This window comes from Lates calcarifer, linkage group LG5 (genome assembly GCF_001640805.2).
Source record: "Lates calcarifer isolate ASB-BC8 linkage group LG5, TLL_Latcal_v3, whole genome shotgun sequence".
NCBI lineage: Eukaryota > Metazoa > Chordata > Actinopteri > Centropomidae > Lates > Lates calcarifer.
The window spans coordinates 10,518,337-10,535,030 of record NC_066837.1 but is presented as its reverse complement, the minus strand read 5'-3'; the positions used below and the strand labels follow the sequence as shown (position 1 = coordinate 10,535,030).

The following is a 16,694-nucleotide window of genomic DNA, read 5'->3' as shown; positions in this document are numbered from 1 at the left end:
TTTGATGTGATTTTTTCATTAAAAATTATTTGATACTATATAGAATAACAGATTTACAACCCTTCTCCTTGTCCTTATCCATCCATTGAGAAAGGTGAATGATTATCTTGCTTTTTTTTCCCTTATAATGCCCAAAACAACAGCTTCACATATGGCCATAAAGGCTTTGTATATTGGCCTCAGCACCTGTATACGTGATTTCAACACAGCAAGACACTAAAACACAGGTGCATAGCAACTTCCTGATATCCCCAAAGATGTGTTCTATCGCTGCCAACAGGTGAGGCAGCCACTGTGCGCCTCCGACTCTTGTTGGAATAAAACCACTCAGGCAAGCACTGTAAATTATTCAATCAACTTCTCTCTGTTGAGGAGGCTCTTGAGGAGCACTCAAATCGAGTAGCTCCTCAACTTTGAAGGAGAAGCTGTTGTTTTAGGCAGTGTCTTAGCTTTTCTAATCAATGTGTGTAAAGCCTCTTTTGCTACAGCCTGGACACAACAGCTGCCTAAGCTCTGCAAAAACCACAACTCTACCTGAAACACACACAAATCACTGTCTTACCATGTCACTCTTCATTATTCTCCTTCTGCCTGGTTTACAAAACAGCACATTGTGTCGACAATGCTCTCTGTTGATTGGACGTCAGTCCAGGTCATAGCATGTGAATTCTACAGGCCATACTTATGCTGTCACTTTTGGGTATGGCATGTGATTTCTTTTTCTGCAGCAACTTTTCTTTGCCTTGATGTTAAGCAGAATGAGCTGATACCCAGCAAATCAGCCAGCAATCCTGAGCCACATGGTCATAGTCTAAAGTTACACTAATAGAAAATATGCAACAACTACAACTAGCAAATAACATTATCTTTCTGATAATAAAATAGATTTCTCCAAATGACAGTCACAGTGAAAATGTAATTGAGTAATTGAGTTTGAATTGTCAAATCTGTTAACAAATTGATGCATTGAAGATGAGTTTTTAAAAATTTGTTCTGAATATTTGTGAGTAAACACAGGCATTAAAAAACAAAACAAACAACAAAACAAAAAAACAATCTACAATCTGAAAATATATTATATAAAATGTTGAATTCCCACCATGGAAAATGAAGTATATGATAATACTAATTTAAATTTTTTTTTTAGACCTTAGTCCTCATTAGGCATCCTCTCCTGAGGTTTGAAGCAGCCACTGCCACATGTCGAGATCAAGGTTTTTTTCTCTTTTCTTTCTCAACAGACAGAGATACATTTGTGACAGTTGCATCTTGTACACAGTCCACTGCTTTCTTACATTTAGCGATTTCAAATACTAAAGTGACGTAAATAAAAAGAAGACGAAAGTGTGTGTGACACTACAATAGACAAGGTGCATGAAGGGGGGATGGAGAAACTGAAGAAGAATGATGAAAGGTTACACAGAGGACAGGTTTAACAGAGTAAACAGACCAAGAAAGAGAAGTTGGTGATTAAGAACAAGAAAATGACAGAAAATCTGACCATAGAGGCATTGTGGGTATTATTTTCTTAGTATATACATTATACATAAATGCACAGAAACTACATATTTTAATGCACTTAGATAAACAAGTGTGTGATATTTTTACTTTACAGAGATGAGGGACGAGGTGAGAAAGATGAGAAGAGGCTGAGAAGGCAAATAGAAATACAAAGAAGGGACAAAAGGAGCAGGGGAGGAAAGGAAAGAAAGATGAGTGAAAGCAATGATCAGTTTGCTGTTGTTTTTCCGTTAATAAGTGAATTAATAGAGCTTGATCAGGTGCTTCATCAATAATTAAATTGTTAATTAAGAACACTGTGCTTCAGTGAACAGTGAAGAAAAGCTAATAGGGATTAAAGAGACAGTTCAGCACTCCTCCTTATTTGAGTATATCAATTAACCTTTTACTGCTGACCGTTGAAAACCTTGTCACTTTTGATTTACTTGTCATTTTTTATTTGCATATTTTTAGCTGCGAATAATACTCCATTAGCCTCAAACTCATAGAACACATCCATATGCTCCTGACTCATTATTTCAAAGACACTACATTGTTTCTTTTTGTTTTCTCCTGTCCCTATTACTGTCCATGGAATGTCTAAACTAACGCATACTATTACTCAAACTGCTATTACTGATCTTTGATTGGGGTAAGGAGATTTTCTTTTTTCATTTTGCTGCTATAAGAAAACAATATTGTCTGAATAATGTTATTTCTTGAATTAAGACCTTAATTTCACAGAGGCTAATACTAAATCGTCCTGCGACCCTTATGGATAAGCTGTATAGATAATGTATGGATGGATAATAATCTATGAAAAAAAAATAATTTTCATAAATCTGAGGAAAAATAAATTATCACCAACTTTTTGTCCCTTCCCTCTCTTAGTTTTAAGAAGCTAATTCTAAAACACCAGAGTGAAACAAAAAGAACAGTATAGAATCTTATTCTAGCCATTGAGAGGACAATGGGTGAAGATAAAAACAAAGTGATTCAATGGTGTGCGGAATACACATTTATCATAAAAAGAATATTTATGATAAATGAAGCCCTAAGAGGAAGGATCTGGTAATACAGGACAGAATAGTGTTATTTGTGTGTATGTGTGCTTTCATATTTTATGTTAATTTGACACTAATCCATATTACATGTGAAGGTACTATTAAATTTGTTCCCTTTTTAAATATGAGATGTCATGCAAAAGCCCAGAGTGAATGATGTACAATTATGATAACAATCATTCTCCAAAAAATGAATATGAAAAAAGAGGTGAGCAGGGGAGAGCTCAGGGATAGTATCTGAGGTCAGTTCAGACAGAAGTGTGAGATGTATGTAAGATTTAATGGGTTTAAAATAAATCTGACACACACCACCTCCCTGTGCACTTTATTAAAGTAGATACAAAAGTATAGCGGCCCTGAAGGTCAAAGAACAAACAGTTCACAAAAGAACATTCCAGAAAACTCAACAGCATGTCAGATAACAAAACAACAATTCAGAAAACACTACAACAACGACATTTGTACCATTGTGTTTTCTGCAATCTTGTTTTCTTTCCTGAATTGTTGTTATGTCTTCTGAAATGTTATTTTGTTTTGTGAATTGTTGTTCTGTGAAATCCTGCTTTGTTTTCAGAATTGTTGCGTTGTTTTTGAAATTGTTGTTTTGTTTCCTGAATTGTTGATTTGTTGTCTGAAATGTTGCTTTGTTTCCTGAAATGTTCTTTCAGGGCTACTGGACAAAACATATCTTACTGTGGACCAACGTTATGCATTTGATTAATCAAAGATATAAGTATGGAGCAAGAGGGGTTTCTGGGGAGCACTAAAAGAAAGTTTAATTGCACTGAATACACTTAAGCTGAGAGGGCGATGAACCTGCAGAGAGCAGTACATCAACTCCATCCAGAGGGACATGACTTATATTATTTGTTTCTGCTATTCTACATGTGAATGTGCAGTAAAAACTGCATACCATTCAGATTTACCGATACTAGTGCAAACAACACCAACTTGACAGAGTTGAAATAAGTATGTAGAAGGAATGTATTGCATGAGAAAATATCAAAAATCAACATCCAGCCATCATTTGCAGCATATTTGGCAGACAAAATCAGAAAATGCTGAATAAGGTATATTAAATGTAAGGCTATTATTTATTTATTCTAATTTCTTATTTATAAAGAACCATGTTCTAAGACAGCAAAACCAAAAATAAACTTCACATTAATCATCTGGGCTTCTACAGAAAAAAAAATGAAAAAAAAAACAAACAAACAAAAAACACAACTTTGCTGCTTTTGTTACTTTGCATACACAAACAATTCCAAATAGTCAGTTACTTTAATAACCCAAAAAGCATTTGTTCCATTTACCCATACAGTACTGCCTAGGCATACAGAGGCTTTGATATATACAGATACTGCTGAATATCCTTGCCCCACTTGTAAAAAAAGAGGCTCCATGTGATAATGAATGTTGAAAAGAGATGAATAACCTTTTTAAGTGTGAAATAAATGGAAATCTGCAGTGTACAACAAAATAACTGAGACAATGTTATTAAAATGGTTAAAGTTGAAAGAGTCTCATAATGTCTGTAAGTTATTAATACATATTGGTAAATTTCTCTTGGAACGTCTACTTTCCCTGCACTGTGTCATGTGTAACTACAAACTCTGCTGTGGGCCTGGGGATTGCAGCAGACAGAGCTACCTCTGCAACACACGTGTCGCCTGAGATCCAAACTGGCCCGTTGCAGGTGCAGGTACAACCAACTCTGCTAGTTGAACACACAACCAATGCAGACGTACTATGGCCAGGGAGTGAACTCCAGGCCTCTGCAGAAGCGGGCAAGGATTTTGCCTCTGTGCTGTTTGTACGCTCCATCAGCACAATTATTTTAAGTAGATCACCCTCAATGCTGTCATCAGATGACTGATAATAATTAAATTTTTGTCAGCTTTCTCACAATTATATTGTCACTTGAAACAGCCTCAAGGGTGTGCATGTCTGCATGTATGTCAGTAAGAGGCAACGCTGTCTCATCAAGGTCAACCAAAACAGCTCAAAGGAATATACACACATGCATGTACATACACACGAGCACACACACACACACTCACGCTATCCATCTAAGCGGCCTTTGGGCAATACTTGTCCCTTACTCCTTGTTGGGACCATCTGCACACACACACAGCCACACACACTATAACACATATACTATAGGTTGGCTAAATAATCTTTACTTGCTGACAGTGATTTTTCAGGTTGAAGCTGCAAATAGCAGAAGCTGCTAATATTGGATATTTGACCATTTTTAATTCTGAATATAAGCAACAAAATATGCCAAATATTCATTTAAGAGACAGTATTATGCAGCATTGAGGCAATCACAGGGCTCTAAAGCTCTGTGTCAAGTCTCACCTCAGAAATACCAATGAAATTTGTATGTCAATATATTGTAACACTACTAGCACTAGTACTCTTAACTCATGACTTATTAAAACCAACAGAGTAGAGTAAGCTCTGTAACTGGTCGGGGATTGAATACAACAAAAAAGTTATTTCTAACATGTAAAAATTACTTGATAAAGTAACATGAAGGCATAAACCTTCACCTGCCTAAAATACATAATTGCCATCAATCATAGCCATCAGCCATTATTAAAGAATACACAGTTGTCCCATGTTATTCCAAAAATATGCTCCTGTTTTTGGGTGGTGAATCAACAGTGGACATTAAAATATATTGTCCTTCACTGTTTGTGTTTGGTTGGTAAAAAGGCAGTTAGTTTTGTAGTAGTAATAGTACAAGATGTAAAAGTTAAAGCATTTCACTGTTCACTATGGGCAGCACGGTGGTGCAGTGCTTAGCACTGTCACAGCAAGAAGGTTCTGGGTTTGGACCATTGTCTGCTTTTCTCTGTGCTGTTTGCATGTTCTCCGTGTGCCTGCGGAGGTTTCCTCTGGGTACTCCGGCTTCCTCCCACAGTCTTAAGACATGCACGTTAGTTGGCAACTCTAAATTGCCTGTAGGTGTGAATGTGAGTGTGAATAGTTGTCTCTCTGTATCAGCTCTGTGACGGACTGGCAACCTGTGCAGGGTATACCTCGCCACTTGCCAAGTGTCAGCTGGGATTGGCTCCTGGGCCCACCTAACAATAAGCGGTACAGATTTTTTGTTCATGGCAGAATAAACAACACTATCATGGTTGTTTTAGCTGCACAAAGAGAAAAACACAAAACAAAATTCTGATCCCTTCCCCTAAACACTGGCAGAACTGAGTTTCAAGGCGCTGCAGATTTTTAAGGACCTCACTGAGAAAAATTGTCACTTTATATTTTATAGTTTAAATTTTATGTGGTTTTTCAAACCCTGTTCATAAAGTCAACACACACAAACACACGGAGCAGGCTGCTTGTCCAGCTTTTTCAGTTCTGATGTCAAGTGTCAGTTCTGGTGTCATGTGTTCTGCATTCTTCCACTATATGGGGAATTCAATGTAGAGGACTGTATAGTGGGCTCAAGTGTTAAAACACTTTTGGACACTACCCGGGTTGTTTTCTCTGCACCGTTAATGATGTCACATCATGTCGCATAATTAAAACATGCCAGATAAGTGCATGCAGTGCATGATGGGATATATTGCTTGGTTAGTGACCATTGGTTGTTCACTACTTTTCACGATGCATTGTGGAATACTTGAGTCCACTATATAGGGCATAATAATTCTCATAATAATTCTCACTATACATTTAAACAGTAATACAAAATGGCGAACTCACTATATAGTTTCTATTCTGACATAACATTTACTGTTGTACTGTTGTCAGCCATCTCTTCCTATTATTTATTAATAATCTTATTATTATTCCTATTATCCAATTTTTAAATTCAGTTTCTTTAAATGAGTGAAACACCCCTGTGAAATGCAAGCAACTGGTAAATTTCAGTTATAATTGTATTGTTGTCCTATGGAGGTCCACCAAGGGAAAACCAGGTGATACCTCCTTGATTAAAAAGCTCCCTTGACTCACTGGATCAGCATGTGTGGTGATGAAGGTAGAGAGAGCTCATCTTCTGTATCATTCTGTAGCTCTTGTGCAAATAAGAAAAATGTGCCTCACAACAAGCCTTGACTTTTTTTTTTTGTGGGGGGGGGGTTGCTTGTTTGTTTTTGTTTTTTGTCAACAGATCAGTTTAAAATATTGCAGAAAGGAATGGTTAAAAAGGAAAGAGCCACAGCGAGCTGGTTAGATAAAGAGCTACAGAAAACAGGCTATTACTGCAGACTGTATGAACAAAAAAAATCCAATAAATCATCCAAGTAAACAATGCCTTTCAATGTGCTAGACTGTCAATATCAAAAGCCATTTATGACATGTGCATCACAGGCTGAACTTGGTAAAAAGGATATTTGTTTGAGGACTGACTGGCTGATGGCCCCTCAGGCCTCTGTGGTTTTTAGTTTCTAAATGTCACTCATGGGCCCCAGTTTAAGCACCCAGACCCATACAGATGAATGAAGTTATCACTTCTCTCTCCTTTTCTTTCTTTCTTTCATTTTATGCTGTTTTGGACAACAGCACAAAATGAACTCAGTTACAGAGAAGCTTGTGCAGACTTTAGAATAAAATGTGTTAACAAGACATCACATGTAAAAACAAAACAAAAGCTAATCTTTGGATAACATTAGAGACGGTTTCCTTTAGGAGGTATGGGTTATTGGAAGGACGTAACTTAAATGCTGCATTACTTTCAAACTGCAGCCTACCTTAGGTTTTCTGTCCATCTGTCCCAGCTGTTCTCATATCAGCAGAATAATCAAGTCAAACTTACAATGCTCATCTGAAATAATCCATCCATTCCTTCCTCTCTCATTCCTTCTGTTCATATAACTCCCACATTATCTGACCTGAGTTTCAGTGAGTTCACAAGTGCAAATCTGCTGGGATAATCTCTCTCTCTCCATTCCCTACCTTTCCCCCTCTCCCACCTAATCCCCCCTCTCCCTCTCTCTCTCTCTTAGATTAAAAAAGAAGGAGGGATGATAAAAAGAAAGACAGTTGCAGGCGTGGTGTTGTCCGTGAGAGAACAGCAGTCTCACACGGAGATCTGAAGCGAATAAATGGACAGAGAAGAGCAATAAGTAAGAACAGAGGACCAGAAAATAAAACCAAAAAAAGGGAGTGAGGAGAGGAAAGATGTAAAGGAGAGTTAAAAAGACAACAGTGAGAGAAAGTGTTAGAAGGAGGGGGCTGACTTTATCATCCTCTTTTTTTCTTTGTTACAGAAATAACACTGATCCATGTATGTACTTGTACTTGTGAGTGGGGGGTCAGGGTGAGAACAGGGCCAGCCAGAAGCAACACCCCTGGAAAAGGTTGGGGGTTGAGTGTCCAGTTCAAGGACAAACCATCACAGATGGACACGTTGCAGGGTTTTCACAAACAGTATATTGATCACTGTTGGCCAGTGTGTCCAGGTCACTTACAGGTTATCTGCAAGTTTCTAAAGTTCACATTCAAGAGGTTTTGTGTTGCTCCTGTACCTCAGATAAGAGTTAAGACCAATTTATAAACTGTACTGCTACAAAACAGACAAACAAATAAATAAATAAATAATGCAGACTATGATACATTGTCACAAAATACCAGTCCCGGTCCCATTCACATATTTTACAAAGACAATGGTACTTAGTGTTTTCAAATTTTTTAATGTGATAAGAAAATATCTTATATATAATTACTGTGATGACATACACTGCAGTGAAAACTGCTTTCAGACCATTCATTTCAGTGTCCTTGAATTCTAATTCTAATTTTAAGATGGCGTTGTGCTGTCTGAGACTGTGGCTTTCTCCATACCATAACTATGAGTTGCCACAGATAAAAAATTGAAAATGCCCATAAAAAATGCCCATACATGTATGGGTTTTAAATGCATGTTGAAACAACAACTATATACATATATATATATATATATATATATATATATATATATATATATATATATATATATATATAATGTATTGTTATATATAATAAACAACAACAATAATAATAATGTATCTACTTACTTTTATCTCAAGTTAAACAAAGTATAAATATTTAACAGGTACTCTTTTGTTTGTTTGCTTGTTTTTTGCTTTGAAATTAATATTACTATACTATTAACATTATGCAATAATAATAATAGTAAAAAAATAAATAAATAAATAAATAAATAATAATAATAATAATAATAATAATAATAAATGCAGATAACCCTCAAAACACCATCATCATCTAGATACATATAACGATGACAGAATGCAGAATGATTGTGGTCCAACTGTGTCTCAGTGATGAGCTTTTTATTAGTATCTCTGAAAGAGTGAACTCAGTATGCCCGGGGCAGTACTTCCCACAAGCATCTGTTTAGTGCTATTAGTTGAAATCTGAGGTGGCTGATGGATTCAGTACCTAACACATAAACAGATACCCTTAGCAGTTGGAGTGAGGGATGAAGGGGGAGTGAAGGTCTAGTGTAGGTGGGGAGGGAGGGAAGGTCGACTCCTGTTAACAATGAGTCCATTGATTTCAAGTTCCAAGCCTCTTTTCAATCCTTCATTCTCTTCTTTCTCACTACTATCTCATTTTTTCTCACATCCCTTTTTCTGCCCCTCTTCTTTTAATATCTTTAACATTTTACTTCCCAGATACTTCAGATGATATTGGGCAGACTTTCTGTTTTGTTTCAAGGTAAAATTTCTTTATCCATTTCCCTTCGTAACCCAGCTGACTATTCTGTTCCCTCTTTTTTTTTTGCCTGTTAACACCGTGCCTCCTCCTTCCTGTTCAGGTAGCAGCTTTCAAGTGGCTGCTACACAAAGGACTGATTGTAAATTGTGAATGTGTGTGCCTTTCTGTGAAAGTATGTCTCAATGCATCATGACATAAGGAAAATAGGTGGATAAAATGCTCAGGGAGAGGAGAGAGAGAAAACAAGAATGAAATGGAGGGTGATGAGATGGCTGGAGCTATACACTTATCTACTGTCAAATAAAAAAATAAACATTTAATCCTGCTGAGAATTAAAACAAAACAAAACAAACAACACATGCTTAAACACATGGGCAGCATTTCAATTTTACTCTTTGCTGCCAGTTAAGATGCATGTGAATAATTTGTAATGTTAGTGCAAGTAGAACTCAGCAAAAATCTGTTTATTGCTCATTATCAAATTCGGCCAAAACATAATGTTTGATTCTGGTAGTTCTCTCTATATTACTGATATATGCAACCTATTCATGAATGGGATTATTATGAGATGATTACAGTATCCTGTAAACTCTGTTAGAGAGACAGATGCTAGCCAAAAAATATTACCATCATACAGTACAGTGGCAGTAAACACAATGAACAAAATAACAACATTACAGCTGCATGTTAAATGTTCATTGCTGAGAAGTAGGAGACTAAAAATTAGAACACAGAATATATAAAAGAGGCAAGACAAAACAAAGGTATCAGGACATAATACATAAATCAAATGAGTACAGGATGCTTTATGAAGCTAAAATGATTTATAGAATATATTTTTATACAGTGTAACCTTGTAAACTTACACATGAAAATCATCTGAACACATTTTAAAGAAGAAAAAGAAAAAACAATCAATTCAACCTTGTTTCCTATGATGAACATTGTAATCACTTTGAAATTAAGGTGACTCCAAATGATGCCCATTAATAAAACAAAATATTAATTATGCAAGAACTCATCAGTTGATGAGTGTGAAGATTTTTTATTAGAATTTTTTCAGTGGTGAAAGAGGAAATTTGATGGATTCTGAGAGTGGTTTATTGCCAGGGGTATGAATAGCATTCTTAACAGTAATGGTGTCGTAGAACAACCAAAGCACCAGCACTCCACATGTAATTTAGTCGGAGAAGTTTAATTCTTAATACATGGGACACAAGAGGAACATGGAATTTGATTATCTTCTTTATTTCTAAAGCAGGTAATTTACTTTTTGTAGAATTGTAATACTGAGGATATTATTTATCTGTATATGTGCCAAATGTTTCTGTGAAGTTGACACTTATTTCAGTTCAGTTGTGGCCCTCTTAAATGCCAGCAAGTGGCAGTCCTCTCCAGCCTAACTGGTCAAATGCTAGAATCACATTCTCAGGTTAAAATTAAGTAAAATAAAGGAATAAGTCTACTGAGGCTGTGGTTTACAGTAATTAGAACAGTTAAGAGGTGTTCTTATGGTTAGGCTGTATAAAATTACACTTTATTATTGTCTAAAACAGTGAGAGGCCAAAATGGGATGTCACCCATATCCATTTAACGGCTTGACACTTCAAGTATTTTGGAGTCTAGGGGTGGGAATTTCAGGCCTGGCTAACTCTAATCTGTGGGACAGGCAACAAGAGAAGAAGAGTTGCTGATAGTGTTCTCAATTTTGTTTCAAGTTTACATGACCAACTTTATACACTGCCTTCAGAGGTTAGGATTACGTTATGGTTAAGCATCACAGACACTAATAGTTAGGATTCAACCATCCGACAAGCAGTCCTGATGGAGTTCACTGGCCCCTTTAAGGTAAGGTTGGGTGGGACTTACCTACCTCAGATGATGACTGGCTAAGGTTGAGCTCAGGTTGAAATAATGAGAGACACAAATTGCATTTCATTTTTTGGCTGTGTGTTGTATCCCCATTTTTTCAAGATGCCTGAAGTGTTTTTGTAGTTATCCTAATTATCCATGCCATTTGCTTGACAAGTCAGAACTGACAGCTCTACCTCATCAACCCCTGTAAGTTGTCTTTGGTTTCACCTCCTGAGCAATGCTGAAATTTAGGAATGCATCCACCAAGCAAAGAGCACTTGGCAATGGATGTACTTACACTTTTGCTAAGTTCTTGTACTGGATAAAGTGCTACCTGTCATATAGTTGTGAGTTGTCCTGAGCACACATGCAGTTCCTGTTACACTTCAAGTAACTCCTCCTCAGGTCCAGCTCTGAACACAACCCCTGCTCTTGCTAATTGATGGTTGGCAAGCTTTCTTCCCTCTTATAAACCTAAAAAGTCTCAAAGCATCTGAGCATGCCTGCAGACTCCCCAGGAAGGTTCAGATTTGATCTGTAAACCATTTTCATCACTTAATATTGTAACTGCCCGAGATCTATCACCAGTTTTCTCTACCAGTTGACAGGACTAGAAATTGCAGATAAATTGGCCCTAAAACATCTCTATCATGTACCATCCACCCCCACCCCTCAAGGAAATATCCAACTGGCCCAGCTGGACCAGAATACTGCTGCAATGGGTCAGCAGCAATGGTCCCAGTGGGTCAACTTCCTCCCGTCAGCAGTCTTTCCGAAATGTCATGTGGTTACTGCCGAGCTGTCAGGTTGCATCAGTCACTATTCAGGGTGTACAAGGTTATGTAACCATAAACTACTGAAGTTCCATGAATCACACAAGTTCAGGGTAGACAGTAGAGGTGGTTTTTGTTAAGAGATGGTAGAGGTTGTATAAATTGTATAAATTTAACTTTACAGTACAGGCTCTATGCTTAACACATTTAATTTTAAATTAAATAATGGACACAGCATTCACACCTCAGCTTTAATTTAAGTTGGTGTACATCAAAGAACTGTGCAGGAAATATAGCCCTTTAACACACAGTAGGTTTTAGGGGTTCAAAATTCATCGGAGAGATACACATGAAAATAAACAAAAATGTCATATTTAATATTTGGTGGGAAATCCCAAGCAGTCAATGACTACCTGAAGTCTTTGACCCATAAACATCAGTGTACACTTTGTATCTGCCCTGGTGATGCTCTCCCAGGCTGTCACTGCAACCTCCTTCAGCTCTGGCTTGTTCTTGGATCTCTTTAGTTTGGTCCTCAGAAAGCAGAATGCAGATCAGTCAGACTGAGATCAGGTTACTGACTCAGCCAGTCAAGGATATTCACCCTGAAAAACTCTTTTGTTGCTTTGGGCGTATGTTTATGATCATTGTCCTGCTGAATGGTGAGATGTCATCCAATTAGTTTTGATGTATTTTGCACAAATCTGAGCACAGACTGCTCTTGTAGACCTCTGCATTCAACCTGTTGCTTTCCATCAGCAGTGAAATCATTAATAATTGTATGTGTGTCACATTCACCAGCAGCCATACATGTCCAAGCCATAACAGAACCAGCACTATATTTGACAGATGAGGTGGCAGCTTTGGAACATGAGTTGGTTCTTTTTTCTCCCACACCTTCCTCTCAGGTTGAGTTTTGTTTCAGTCCATAGACCTTTATTCCAGAGCTCTACTGGTTTTTGTTTGTATGTTTTTGTGAACTGCAACCTGGCCTTTACTGAATCCTGAAGTTTTGGTCATGAAGTCCTCTCTTGATCACTGACAAGGAAACATGCATGCCTATGTCCTGGAGACCATTCTTGACTTGCTGTACAGTTATATACAGGGGATTTTCTTAACCATTAAAATGTTTTTCCAGTTTTCTACCAGCATCTTGCTACTTAATAATCTTCTTGCATACACCTTATTATTGCTTAATTATAATGTACCCAACTGTTGATTTTGGCAAACCACCTACCTTTGATCTCTCTGGTAGATTTGCCTGATAGACAACTCCACTCCACACAATCTGTTATGCATGAACTAACATTGGAACTTGGACACTATGTGTTAAAAGGGTTATATCTCCCCACACAGTTCTTTCAATATTGATGTAAACCTACTCAAGTTGAAGCTGTGCTTTAGCACTTAAGTGTAATGTCCAATATTTTATTTCAAGTCAAATGTGCTAAAGTACAAAGCAGAACAACAGTAGAACAAAAAAAGTCCAAACATCTAAACTGTATAGCTTGCCATTGTATACGTAGAGGAATTAAGTGTCTCTCTGACTGACTCAATTTTCCTCCTAAATACCATGATACTACTGTATGTTCACAATAGTTAGTTAATTCCCCTTCAGGCCTACAGCACTGAAACAATTTGCTACTGGTATCACCAGTATCTCTATCACAAGAAATTCAGAGGTAGTAGCCACTGATGCCCACAATGTCACTCCATCAAAATTTATATAAATTATTTTACATTCTTAGTACTGCCAAAGGCTTGAACAGGTGGAGCACTTGGCAAGCAGCATTTTGAAAAAGATTTCTATAACAATAATAACAATACCTTTTATTTATAAGTGCCTTTCTGAACACTCAAGGACACTGTACAATATACAATAATCAAAAAAACTGTACAACAGACAATAGTCAGTAAAACTCTACAATGCTTTCTACTAGAAATGTAACAACAACTGAAACCATAGTGACCTTGGCACTTGACTGTTTTTTGGAAGAAACAACATGGAGTCACACCTAGAAAAGTGTAAATAAAAGAAAAAAAATCTGATAATCAGGCTCTGTTGAATGCTGAGCAACCATCTAAAGCCATTCTGACAGCATTGCGTATATGTGTGTGCATGTGTGTATGTGTGCATCTGTGTGTGTGTCAGAGTCCTTCAGCGGAAACAGCTTTTCCTCAAGAGCTGCCTTCCAAAAACACTTGACAGGAACAGAAATTGGCAATTCATTCCTTTACTTGTTCATTTTTTTCCCCTTTTTTTTCCAGCTCGTTTTTTATTGATCGCAATCACTTGTTTTCTGCACGTGTTCAAATTGCAGAGCGGGTTTTTGTCTGGTTTTTTTCCCCTCCAACTGCGAGAAGAATGGCCTAATCAAGGCAAATTGGTGCTAATCTTCTCACTCTTTAATGAGAGATTTAGAGAGAGAAACAGAACAATTTCAACAAAAAAGAACAGGACAGACAGCTAACTATATTGAAGAGGGAATAACTGAGAGGCAGCTAGACAATGCTAAGTACTGATCAAGTGAGAAACAGGAGACACAGATGGACAGAAAGTGAGGGGGTTTGAGTTGAACCTACCAACTTGTTGAGTGGTTTAGCAGTTGAATGGCACTGGTATGCTGATAAGGTGTGTCATTCCCTTCTGTGCTTCCAAAGCTAAGGACAGAAAAACAAGGAAATGTATAAACTTAGAAACAAAAACTGACCAGGCATGAACACAAGCCTAAACTCTAAAACCACACTGATGGATTTCCTGTGCACTCTGAATGACAAGGCAAATTGTTACTTTCGCACAGCACATTTCATATGAACCAAAACTTATTACAAAAGGCTGTGTGTGAGCAGACCAGACTTTTAAGGAAACATACTGCACATAAACAATTGGTGTCAAGAAAAAAAAATAGATATGGTCTGGAGAGTACAGTATGATAGAGGTTCTCGCTCAAATACAACAGATTTTCAACCCAAAATTCTTGGTGTATTGTTTTGTGCTTTTTAGGACTGTCTTGGAAAATCTGAATGTCCCTTCCATTTTTACTGTGAAGTTATTAGTATAGGTGTAACAGTACACAATAATAACTGTAACACTTGGGGCAACTCTTTTGGCTTGGTTGAATGAAGACAAACCATTCGGGTCCACTTAGGATAAGATCACTTTCATGGTTAAAAGAGACCAATGTTGACTACTTATTTGCCAACTGCAGAGGGTCCCTTGGCAGAAAATGTTAAACATAGGTCACTATAAGCGTGTGTGTGGATAGTCTGTCCTATGGTCTTTTTCATACTCTTTTTTTCTCACTGGGAAACTGGTGAACTCTCCATCTGACATCGGAACCACAGTTCACATGTCTGACTGGCATGGGTTCAGGCTGACCTGCCAACTTTTAACAACCACCTTTCAAACCTCCACAGGTTGAGTATTTGACACAAACACATATCAGAGGGACACTATTTTGTAACTGCAACAGAGGACGACAAGATACGATGGAGTGGGATTGTGGCTGTGATTATTTATTTGAAGTCTGAAAGTAGCTGGATAGGAAACAAACATTTACAAAATTGTCACTTGATACTCAGGGAGTCACACAAATAGGATCACTGGGGAGCACTGTGGGTTTATCTAATCATGTAAACACTGTAAAGACAGTATTGCCTTTATCAAAATGTTAGCAAGAGGTGCCCAAAGGGAACACTTTAATTTGTGGAAACAGCAGGTACAGTACTGTTTAATTGACATATTTTTATCACTATTTAGTGTGTGAGAAAAAAGGAAAAACAAACAAAAAACTATACTACTGATATACTGAAATACCAAACAGAACACACAGTACTCCTGCAGTTGTGAGAAGTATTGTGACAAATCTTTGGGCCAGTTTTCTTTGCCTCTTTTCCCATTAAGGAAGATCAAAGAATTTTTTTCTACATTGATCTCACAATGATGTTTCAACAATGTGACTGATTACTTGTGATTGGAAGGAAATAAAACAAGATGAAAAAAAAAAGGGCAGTGAACAAGGAAATATGAATAACCAAGAGGAGGTCTTTGGAACTGTATTCTGAAATGTTCTGTGCCCACTTTCCTGTTCTTGAGGTCACTAATAAAAGTGTATGAATATTTAATTTTTTCATTAATTTCTATGGCCTTTGAGTATGAGAGCACTTGTCTGTGTCAAGGTTAAATACATAAGAGTTGATGGTGATTGTATCCACCTTTCAACTTTGACATGCCCTAAGACTAACCATGTATATAATATCCGACCACATGGGACATCAAAAGTGTTTATGCCAGATCCTTACAACCACCCCTAAACACAAAGTGACATAGTCGGTCGTCATAGAGACCGGGGGACATATGATATTGTGTAAAAACATTCAGAGTGTTGGAAAAGTGCCACAAATAGTTATGTAACAAATGGAAAAAGAGCACTAGAGAGAATAGTTCAATCCTTGAATATTTTCCCATATCCGCACAGCTGGCCAATCACACCATGAAATGGGTATGAATATTAGATTGTTGGTTCATGAAAGTTACAGAACTGGTCAGACAGATTGGATGGAGTGTAAAGCCCACTTCAGTGTAGTGCTGTGTAGACCAACAAGAGAAACGGGGTGTGGAGAGAGAAAGGCACAGGACATGAAACAGAAAATCAGAGTGAGAAAGCAACCAACATTTTTATAGCTATCAAATAAAAACTCACCAGCAAACAAACACACACACACACACACCAGAGACTGGAGAGGTCCAACTCTTCAATGTGACATTGAGCTAATCAGATTTGAGGGAGGAAAGTGTTTGATAAACAAATCACTCTCTCTC

General features: G+C 37.3%; 1 protein-coding gene across 1 annotated transcript in view; it reads right to left on the bottom strand.

The window, feature by feature from the left end:
- The window catches only part of LOC108887372 (teneurin-3-like), a 270,632-nt gene that overhangs the window by 215,092 nt on the left and 38,846 nt on the right, over positions 1-16,694 (bottom strand). The window contains 1 exon segment of the mRNA XM_051070563.1: positions 14,456-14,533. The gene's annotated coding sequence lies outside the window, so the exon portion shown is untranslated.